The sequence below is a fragment of the Dendrobates tinctorius genome, unplaced genomic scaffold (assembly GCF_039654945.1).
Source record: "Dendrobates tinctorius isolate UK_male_01 unplaced genomic scaffold, ASM3965494v1 ptg000028l, whole genome shotgun sequence".
Lineage (NCBI taxonomy): Eukaryota > Metazoa > Chordata > Amphibia > Anura > Dendrobatidae > Dendrobates > Dendrobates tinctorius.
In genome coordinates this window covers 49,285,081-49,297,429 of record NW_027361696.1, presented here as the reverse complement: position 1 = coordinate 49,297,429, position 12,349 = coordinate 49,285,081, and positions in this window count along the sequence as shown.

The following is a 12,349-nucleotide window of genomic DNA, read 5'->3' as shown; positions in this document are numbered from 1 at the left end:
CACTTGATTGTACTATGAGGGACCCTGTGCCAGTACCGCCGTGATGGGATCCACGGTACATGCTGGATCATGACTAGTGTTGAGCATTCCGATACCGCAAGTATCGGGTATCGGCCGATACTTGCTGTATCGGAATTCCGATACCGACTTCCGATATTTTTTCAATATCGGAATTCGGCATCGGAATCGGAAGTTCAGTTGATTGACGGCCTGACGTCATCATGATGCGCGGTGTGTGCGCATCATGATGCGCCGTCATTTCGGGCCTTCCGGGGGTCTCTGCCGGCCTGCCGGGGGGCTGTGTGGACTGCCCGGGGTCTGTACCGGCCTGCCGGGGGGCTGTGCCGGCCTGCCGGTGGTCTGTGCACCCTGTGGGGGTCTGTACCGGCCTGCCGGGGGGCTGTGCCGGCCTGCCGGGGGGCTGTGCTGATGTCCGGGGGTCTGTGCAAGCATCGTCCGATGGGACTACAAGTCCCATCGGGCGATGCCTGCTACCATGACAGTGATTGACACATTAGCCAATGATGGGACAGTAGTAGTCCCATCATCCGGCTAATGTGTTAAATGTTAAAAAAAAAAAAAAATACTACATACATACTACATGCATGCTACATACATGCTACATGCATGCTACATACATACTACATATATACTACATACATACTACATACATGCTACATACTGCATGCTACATACATACTACATACATACTACATGCATGCTACATACATACTACATATATACTACATACATACTACATACATGCTACATACATACTGCATGCTACATACATACTACATACATACTACATGCTACATACATACTACATGCATGCTACATACATACTACATGCATGCTACATACATACTACATATATACTACATGCATGCTACATACATACTACATGCATGCTACATACATACTACATATATACTACATGCATGCTACATACATACTACATGCTACATACATACTACATATATACTACATACATACTACATACATGCTACATACATACTACATGCATGCTACATACATACTACATATATACTACATGCATGCTACATACATACTACATGCTACATACATACTACATATATACTACATACATACTACATACATGCTACATACATACTGCATGCTACATACATACTACATATATACTACATACATACTACATACATGCTACATACATACTGCATGCTACATACATACTACATACATGCTACATACATACTACATGCATGCTACATACATACTACATGCATGCTACATACATACTACATGCATGCTACATGCATGCTACATACATACTACATGCTACATACATACCACATATATACTACATACATACAATACATTCATACAATACATACATAGACATACAGTACATATAACATAGAGTAACATACTTACCAATACTTGTCACATTGTTCCCCGAAGCCATTGTCTTTTCCGGGATAAATATTAACATAACAAACCACAAAAATACTCACCCACGATCCGAAGCAGTCCACGACTGTGTCCCACGACGATCTTGGGTAGAGAACTGCAGCATCAGATGATGCTGCCGTTCTCTACGGGCTGCAGGAATCCAATGACGGAAGGTAGGTATCCTTCCGCACTGTATTCCTCCGCCACTTAAAAAAAAAAAGTCCCTAGTCTCACTTTATGCCATTGCTGTGTGGGAAATTCCCACACAGCAATGGCATAAAGTGAGACTAGGGACTTTTTTTTTTTAAGTGGCGGAGGAATACAGTGCGGAAGGATACCTACCTTCCGTCATTGGATTCCTGCAGCCCGTAGAGAACGGCAGCATCATCTGATGCTGCAGTTCTCTACCCAAGATCGTCGTGGGACACACTCGTGGACTGCTTCGGATCGTGGGTGAGTATTTTTGTGGTTTGTTATGTTAATATTTATCCCGGAAAAGACAATGGCTTCGGGGAACAATGTGACAAGTATTGGTAAGTATGTTACTCTATGTTATATGTACTGTATGTCTATGTATGTATTGTATGAATGTATTGTATGTATGTAGTATATATGTGGTATGTATGTAGCATGTAGTATGTATGTAGCATGCATGTAGCATGCATGTAGTATGTATGTAGCATGCATGTAGTATGTATGTAGCATGCATGTAGTATGTATGTAGCATGTATGTAGTATGTATGTAGCATGTAGTATGTATGTAGCATGCATGTAGTATATATGTAGTATGTATGTAGCATGCATGTAGTATATATGTAGTATGTATGTAGCATGCATGTAGTATGTATGTAGTATGTATGTAGCATGCATGTAGTATGTAGTATGTATGTAGCATGCATGTAGTATGTATGTAGTATGTATGTAGTATGTATGTAGTATGTATGTAGCATGCAGTATGTATGCAGTATGTATGTAGCATGCAGTATGTATGTAGTATGTATGTAGTATGTATGTAGTATGTATGTAGCATGCATGTAGTATGTATGTAGTATGTATGTAGCATGCAGTATGTATGCAGTATGTATGTAGCATGCATGTAGTATGTATGTAGTATGTATGTAGTATGTATGTAGTATGTATGTAGCATGCAGTATGTATGCAGTATGTATGTAGCATGCAGTATGTATGTAGTATGTATGTAGTATGTATGTAGTATGTATGTAGCATGCATGTAGTATGTATGTAGTATGTATGTAGCATGTAGTATGTATGCAGTATGTATGTAGCATGTATGTAGCATGCATGTAGTATGTATGTAGTATGTATGTGGTATGTATGTAGCATGTAGTATGTATGTAGCATGCATGTAGTATATATGTGTTATGTATGTAGCATGTATGTAGTATATATGTGGTATGTATGTAGCATGCAGTATGTATGTAGCATGCATGTAGTATATATGTAGTATGTATGTTGCATGTAGTATTTATGTAGTATGAATGTAGCATGTATGTAGTATGTAGTATGAATGTAGCATGTATGTAGTATGCATGTTGTATGTATGTAGCATGTAATTTTTTTTTTTTTTTTTTTACATTTAACACATTAGCCGGATGATGGGACTACTACTGTCCCATCATTGGCTAATGTGTCAATCACTGTCATGGTAGCAGGCATCGCCCGATGGGACTTGTAGTCCCATCGGACGATGCCTGCACAGACCCCCGGAGCCTGCACAGCCCCCCGGCAGGCCGGCACAGCCCCCCGGCAGGCCGGCACAGCCCCCCGGCAGGCCGGCACAGCCCCCCGGAGCCTGCACAGCCCCCCGGCAGGCCGGCACAGCCCCCCGGCTGGCCGGCACAGCCCCCCGGAGCCTGCACAGACCACCGGCAGGCCGGCACAGACCACCGGAGCCTGCACAGACCCCCTGGCAGGCCGGCACAGCCCCCCGAAAGGCCCGTACAGACCCCAGAGAGGCTGTACAAGGGCAGGAAAGGGTTTTTCTTATTCCGATACCGGAAGTCCCATAGACTTGAATGGGACTTCCGGTATCGGAATCGGCGATACCGATACTTTTTTTAAAGATCGGCCGATACCATCCGATACGATACTTTGAAGTATCGGACGGTATCGCTCAACTCTAATCATGACAGATAAAAGCATATGTAACCTTTTTTTTTTCCCCTTAAGCTGTGTGCTTAAGTTTGGTTTTGCCCCCGGTGGCCATTAGTATTATTACACAGTGGTGTCTTTTGTTCTAGCTTGCCCCCCAGTGGTGGTGAGCGTTTTTGCACATGATTATGAAGCAGGTGTGATTGCTGGCTCTTACCTATAAAAGAGTGTCAGGTGGTTGCAATCACGGTTGGTGATAGTGTTCATTTCAACCATCCTTGGTGGAGGAAGGATTTAGAGAGAGGTCCTGGCAGCTCAGTCAGAGCCCTGTTGTGGAAGGAGTCAGAGGGGATTTCCTTGCAGCTCTGACAGAGCTTGGTGGCAGCTATTCAGGAGGAAAGCTGCATTCTGGTGGTGGACTCTGTTGCTGGGAGCAAGAGCAACAGAGCAAAGCTAAGTGGTGTTTCCCTGTTTGTATTTTTCCCTGGTGTGTATTAGTACAGCAGTGGGGCCAGTGCCTGCACCACCCAGCTCCCGAGCAAGGGATAGGTGTAGGGTGTGCTAGGGTCACAGGTTCCGGCTCGGCGACAAGTGAGGAACCTGTATAGGGAACGTTAGGAGTGTGAGTGACACTGACTCAGGGGAGTCAGGTCTACACGTCCCTGTTCCCTATCGCAGGGCCCACCGTTGTAACTGTTTCTCCTTCCCCCTTTTCTTGTTGTTTTAGTTACCGGCCTGCAGGTCGTGTCACACAGGATGGGTCCACGTGACAACAACATGGTCATGAAACCCCTGTGTCCAACGCCACTTTGGCTGTGTGCACCACAAACACCTCTTCCATGTTGCCCCTTACGGCTCGTGGGAGAACCATCACCGCTGCTGTGTGCTGGGAATGCCTCAAACAAACGGTTTACCAGAGTTGCTTGTTTGTTAGCCAATATTAGCTCTAGCTTCTCCTGTGGCATGATGTTTTGGAATTTGCCTTTATAGCGTGGATCCAGGATGCTGGCCAACCAGTAGTCATCATTGTTCATCATTTTGGCAATGCGGGGGTCCCTTTTTAGGATCTGCAAGGCACAATCACACATGTGCGCCAATGTTCCAGGTGTCAATGATGCACTGCTAGTGCTGGGTGGAGGAGCACTTTCTGGCAAATCCGCGTCCCTCCAGTCACGCACAAACCCTGTACCTGACCTTGCCACGCCAACATTTTCTCTTGCCCCCTGAGAAGCATCCTCCCCTAAATAATCATCCCCATCATCCTCCTCCTCTTCCTCTTTTTCCTCCACCTCGTCCACAAGACTTCCCTGAGCAGACAATGGCTGACTGTCATCAAGGCTTCCCTCCTCCTCTTCCTCCTCGGCTGCAGATGCCTGCTCCTTAATGTGCGTCAAAGTTTGCATGAGCAGACGCATAACTGGGATACTCATGCTTATGATGGCGTCGTCTGCGCTTACCAGCCGTGTGCATTCCTCAAAACACTGAAGGACTTTACAGAGGTCTTTCAGCTTCGACCACTGCACACCAGACAACTCCATGTCTGCCCTCAAACTGCCTGCCTGTGTATCCTCCCACAAATGCATTACAGCCTGCCTCTGTTTGCACAGCCTCTGAACCATGTGCAGGGTGGAGTTCCACCTTGTTGCAACGTCGATAATTAGGCGGTGCTTGGGAAGGTGGAGCAATCGCTGCAGCTTCTGCATACGATTGGAGTGTACGGGCGACTGGCGGATGTGCGAGCACAGTCTTCGCACCTTATGGAGCAGTGCTGTTAACTCCAGATAATTATTGAGGAAGCACTGAACCACCAGGTTCAAGGTGTGAGCCAGGCAAGGTATGTGTCTGAGTTTTGAAAGGGCTATGGCTGCCACAAAATTCCGGCCGTTATCACTAACTACCTTGCCTGCCTCAAGATGTAGACTGCCCAGCCATGCTTGTCGCTGCAAGTAGTCAGCCAGTACCTCTGCGGTGTGTCTGTTGTCACCCAAACACATCATCTTCAACACAGCCTGCTGACGCTTACCACTAGCTGTTCGATAGTGGGGCACCTCGTGTGCAACACTGGCAGCTGCGGATGGAGTGCTCGTGCGACTGTGCTCTGTGGACGAGCTTTTGCTTCTGGAGGAGAAGGAGGAGGGTCGAATGCTCCAGCCAACTGTTTCCTATACCGTGGGCTAGGCAGCACTGTCCCACCGCCGCTGTCCCCTGTGGACCCTGCATCCACCACATTAACCCAGTGCGCAGTGATGGACACGTAACGGCCCTGGCCATGCCTACTGGACCATGCATCTGTTGTGAGGTGCACCTTTCCACTAGCTGATTGCTTGAGTGCATGGACAATGCAGTCTTTCACATGCAGGTGGAGAGCTGGGATGGCTTTTCGAGAAAAGAAGTGCCGACTGGGTAGGTCATAGCGTGATACTGCGTAGGCCATGAGCTCGCGGAAAGCTTCGAGATTAGTTTGGCAATGTGGGCGTTCAAACACTGTGTACTCGGATGAGAGGATGAGTACTTTCTTGTCCTACTGAGAGTCTCTGGTAGGGTGAGCTGGACTTTTGAGCTGCATATGGTGGAACTAGCGGTGGACATGGCGGACTGAGAGAAGGTTGGTGATGGTGATGGTGTTGGTGGTCTTGCTGATGGCCTAGATTCAGTCTTTCGTAGCAATAACATTGTGATTCCCTGACTGCTTTGGCCTTGCGACGACACCTCAACATTTGCTGCTGGTGGTGTGCTAACCGGTGGGCTTACAGTGGGGGAAGCGATGTAGCGTTGCTAACTACCTTCATTCGGAGCAGGTGCACATGTGGTACATGAGGTTTGGTAGTCCGTCCACGCTTGCAAGTGCATGGTGGTTAAATGTCTAAGCATGCAACTGGTATTCAAATTTCTCAGATTTTTCCCTCGGCTAAAGGTCTTTGTGCACTTCTTACAGATAACCTTTGCCTGATCATTAGGATTTTGTTCAAAAAAGTGCCACACTGCACTCTTCCTACTATGGAAGACATTTTGAGGCCTTGCACGCTGTGCTAATTTGACCGTCTGGCCAAGCTGTCCTGCAATTCTTTGGGTTTTTGTAAACCGTTTTTGTACTGCTATGGGCCTGCCAGATAACAGCTGTTGCGATGTCGATGCCTGCTGCGGATCCTCCTCCTCCTCTTCTGAGCTATTGGCAGCGGCACCCTCTTCCCCCCAATGGATGCCAATCTGGGTCAACAACTGGGTCATCCATCACCTCCTCTTCAACTTCATGTGGACCTTACTCTGTGTCACCGTGTAAGGTGGTATAGTATGTGGGAAGGGGCACCTGAGTTTCATCAGGGTCAGATTCTGGCTCAGTACACTGCGAGGACCATGTAGTGCTCTGAGTGAATGTACCAGCAGAAAAATCTAGCAGTGGCTGTGTATCAGTGCACTCCATGTCCGATTCATCTTGGACTGGGGAATTCATGATTTGACTTGATAATCCAGGCATGGTATGTGAAAAGAGCTCCATGGAGTAATCTATAGTGTGGCCTGCCGCATCCTTCACTTTTGGTAGGGGTGAAGGACACAAGGAAAGGTGTTGTTCCTGACCAGGAGCCTCCACTGACGACTCAGTGCTTTTATTTTTTGAAACTTCAGAAGAGGAGGTGATAGAGCTGGAGGCTGTGTCAGCAATGTAAGCCAAAACTTGTTCCTGATGCTCCGGCTTTAAAAGCGGTTTACCTACTCCCAGAAAAGGGAGCCTTCGAGGCCTTGTGGAGCCAGACGATGACGCAGGCTCAACACCTCCTGCCTTAGGTGCTATTTTGCTTTTGCCACTACCAGCAGATGCACCACCACCCCCACCACCATCAGTACCAGCTGGCAACCCCCGCCCACTTCCACGGCCTCTTCCACCATACTTCCTCATTTTTGGAAAAATGTACCAAAAATACCACCAGCTATATGGTACTGTGAAACAAGGTACAAGGTGTATATAGTATTGGGGAGAATTAGAAGCTCCCTAGAGATTTTAGGTGGCTGAACAATTATCTCAGTCTCACTATAGATTACACCTCAATTTAACAGGCTGAAATAGGCAGGTGTATGACCAGGCACAAGGTGTGTATATAGTATTGGGGAGAATTGGAAGCTCCCTAGAGATTTTAGGAGGCTGAACTATTATCTCAGGGCCAATATAGATTACACCTCAATTTAACAGGCTGAAATTGGCTGGTGTATGATAAAGTACAAGGTGTATATATTATTGGGGAGAATTTGAATCTCCCTAGAGATTTTAGGAGGCTGAACTATTATCTCAGGCCCAATATAGATTACATCTCAATTTAACAGGCTGAAATTGGCTGGTGTGTGACAAAGTACAAGGTGTCTATAGTATTGGGGAGAATTTGAATCTCCCTAGAGATTTTAGGAGGCTGAACAATTATCTCAGGCCCACTATAGATTACACCTCAATTTAACTGGCTGAAATAGGCAGGTGTATGACCAGGTACAAGGTGTGTATATAGTATAGGGGAGAATTTGAATCTCCCTAGAGATTTTAGGAGGCTGAACTATTAGCTCAGGCCCAATATAGATTACATCTCAATTTAACAGGCTGAAATTGGCTGGTGTATGACAAAGTACAAGGTGTATATAGTATTGGGGAGAATTTGAATCTCCCTAGAGATTGTAGGAGGCTGACAATGATGCTCTCAGTCCAAGTATGGCAGCAGGCAGCCTAATAAGCAGGACTGCTGCACACACAAAAGGGTGGAAAAATGAACGCTTGGTAACTGTGCAGAAAAGAGGAAGAAAAGTATTTTTGCTTTTAAAAAAGCAGTTTGCACAGCAGTGTTCAAACAGCAATGCAGCTATCAGGGAGCCTTATAAGGCAGCCTAATAACCAACAGAGCTGATGCACAAAAAATATAGCCTTCCCTGTCACTGCACACAAACTGTTGTGTTGTACAGTGGAAATCGCTAACAGCAGAAGCAGTTTTTTTGTTCTTCTTCCCTGCCTAACGCTCTCCCTTATTCAGAATCAGCAGCTGCAACCTCTCCCTAATGCTAATATCGGCAGAAGAAAGATGACGGTCGGCGTGCACGCCCTTTTATAGCCCCTGTGACGCCACACAAAGCAAGCCAATCACTTGCATGCCCTTCTCAAAGACGGTGGTGACCGATGCCCATGTCATCGCGTTGCCCACAGTGTACGTCCTCCATCATTGGCTGAAAAAGGGTGCTGGAAGCATAATTTGAAACGCGACTTTGGCGCTCTGGTCGCCGACCTCATGGCTGATCTCACGCTATGGTCGAGTTTCGTTTCATGAAACCCGACTTCAGCGAAAATCGGCGACTTATGAATTTGACCGACCCGTTTCGCTCAACTCTACTCAGAAGGAGTCACCACCCTCCTCTGACCCCTCCTCCTAAGAGGACTCTGACACCCAGGGTTAGCATGTGGTGAGGGTAGTGACTTGCCCCTACTCCCTGGCAGCACCTCTGCTCCCCCCACTGGAGAAGAAGGGGATGGTTGTAGAATGACAGCAGAGACAGTAGCCCCCAGGCAGCAACTCTTACATGATTGACCCCAGACGACTACTTCCCTAGACCGCCAATCTATTACCAGGTTGTGTTTTTTCAACTACGGGAGGCCTAAAATGATAGGTGCTGGCATTCCCTCCAAGACGTAGCATGACAGGGACTCTTCATGATGAGTCCCTATACGTAGATGAATGTTATCTATGACTTGGGTCAACCTCCCCTGGCTAAGTGGGACAGAGTCAATGGCCTGGATGCTTAGGGGTTTGACTAGCATCCTACACCACAGGCCATGGGTCCGGACAAAGTGAGCATCCACCAGATTGACTTCAGCTCCACTGTCCACAAGTACCAGTAGACCCTCAGTTTCCCTGCCAAGCACCATTTCCGCAGACAGGTTACACTGAGGGGAAGAAATGGAGGAAATATACACTCCCTGGTCGCCTCTCTCCACACGACCAGGGGAACGCGGCTTCTTAGCTGGTACAGAAGATTTGGCACGTGCTGGGCAGACTCCGATGAAATGACTAGTCTACCCACAGAAAAAACATGCCCCCATACCACGGCGAACTGCAGGCAACACCGTTTGGCCTCCTCCCACCTGCATGGGTTCATCTGTCAGCACTGGGGTGTCCTCCTCCCTAGCAAGGACTACAGGGGGCACATTTGGTGTATGCCTCTCCTTGAGGCGTCTATCCACCCGGATGGCAAGGGATATGGCGGCCTCCAACGACCTGGGGCCGGCATACTGCACCAGAGTATCCTTCAACTTTGGGGACAGACAATGCGCAAAATGACTCCTAAGGGCAGGGTCATTCCACTATGTGTCAGTGGCCCACCCCCTAATCTCTGAGCAGTACTCCTCAGCAGGCCAGCCCCCCTGCTCGATCTTACTGAGTCGGGTTTCCGCCAGGGAGACGCCATCAGGATCTCCATACACCAGCGCCAATGCCGCAAAAAACTCATCTACTGATTGTAGAGATGGTCAAGCGACCGGCAGGGAGAAGGCCCAGGTTTGGGGATCACCCTTAAGAAGGGACATAATGATTCCCACCCATTGGTCCTCACTCCCTGATGAATGAGGACGGAGCCTGAAGTATAACTTGCAGGCCTCCTGAAAAACCAAAAATGTACCTCTCCCTCCAGAAAATCTGTCAGGGAGAGATATCTTGGGTTCTGGTTGAGCCTGTACCTGAACCAAGGCCCCAAACCCCACAAACTGCTGCAGCTGCTGCACCACCTCACCATGCAGCACCCTAAGCTCATCAGTGAGGGTCTGAAGCAGTTGGGCAAAGGCCTGGCCTGCATTTGGGTCATGTTCTCACCAGACAAAATGGGATGGTTGGTGATAATGTCACGGGGCAGTTGAGGGAAAAAAAGGGATGAGGAGCCTAGGCCCCTGCACTGCCCCTCATGCTAAGGGGGTGCACTGACTTTCCTTAACTTGGGGGTACACTTGATGGTAGTGAGGCCCAAGTCCCCGACCTGTCCCTATCTCCTGTTTAGCCCTGAGCTAAACCCCCAACCCCCTCCCCAGGAGGTGAGACAGAGAATAAAGTGAACTGCACCAAAAACCAAAGGAAAGATAATACAGGCACCTAGGGGTTAAATAAACAAAACTTAGCTTTCTCTGCTGCAAATGCTCCGAGCAGCAGAGTGAGGCACCAGATCAAGGAAATAGCTGGAGCTCCACTGCAACACAGCCTGCTCCTGACTCCAGCTTGGTTGGACTCTAAAGAGGAATAATATCACCAACAGTGAGCTGCAGCACCTCGTGACCATTTATAGGAAGGAGGGAGTGATGACCACCTGCTGACTAACTAAACATGTAGTAACGCCAGCGGCCACCAGGGGGGGGAAGCCACCAGCAGACTCACTAAACTTGTAGTAACACCAGCGGCCACTGGGAGGGAAAAACTAATATTAACCCCCGATGGCCTGAAAGGAAAAACGTTTATCTAAGAGAATCCAGACTCTGGCAAGGATCCAAAAATGGATCGTGACACTTACATCATCAAGCGCAATGCCGAGTGTCGGACACAGTGGTGTAAAGCCACCTCCCCTGGACTCTGGAGGAAATGTGTTCTGTGCAGTTTTATTTTTTGCAACTCCAAAGTTGGTGACCACCTTGGATGTATACCCATTAACTGAAAGATTGTAACTACTAAATTTTGCACAATAGTATAGAAAGCACCAAGTCAGTTTACTCTTGGTGAGTAAAGTTAAAATTTGCTGTAATTACTTCCATGTGTATTAGTCCTATCTATCACTGGCTGGGCTGTTCTATTACTTTTATAATCTATATATTTAAAATTGAATGTATATGTGTATCACCAACCAATCACAAGCATCTTTCATTTCCCCAGAGCTGTTTAAAAGAAGCTGAGCTGTGATTGGTTGCTATGAGCAACAGTTTTCCCACTCCACGACAACACCTCTGCAAACACTGACTGGGTGGGAGAAATCTAGCATCCCCAAGAACATAAGCTCCCAGACATTGTCTGCCCCCCAGAAAGGAGCAGAGAGCATATGACAGAAATGAATCCCCCCCCTCCCTGCCCATATACCCACACATCCTCCATCCCATAGGCACATCTTTCCTCTTAAAGGCATCTCCTGTATGGAAGTTAGGGCAAATCTCTCAGCGCTCTGATTCTGACCCCAGGCTTCTATTAAAGGGATCATTGGTATGGAAGTTAGGGCAATTCCACTAAGCACTCTGGTTCTGACCCCAGGCCCCTCTTAAAGTGATCCCCAGTATGGAAGTTAGGACCGTTCCACTCAGCTCTGTGGTTCTGACCCCAGGGTCTCTTAAAGGGATCATTGGTATGGAAGTTAGGGCAATTCCACTAAGTGCTCTGGTTCTGACCCCAGGCCCCTCTTAAAGGGATCCCCAGTATGGAAGTTAGGACCGTTCCACTCAGCTCTGTGGTTCTGACCCCAGGGTCTCTTAAAGGGATCCCTGGTATGGAAGTTAGGGCAATTCCATTCAGCGTTCTGGTTCTGACTCCAGGCTCTCTTAAAGGGATCCCCGGTATGGAAGTCAGGGCAATTGCCTTCAAATGCTTTTGTACTGACCCCAGGCTTTCTTAAAAGAATCTCCTCCCTCAGCGCTCTGTTTCTGACCCCAGGATTCTATTAACGGGATCATTGGTATGCAAGTCAGGGCAAATCCACTCAGCGCTCTGCTTCTGATTCCAGGCTCTCTTAAAGCGATCCCTGGTATGGAAGTTAGGGCAATTCCACTCAGCGCACTGGTTCTGACCCAAGTCTCTCTTAAAGGGATCATTGGTAT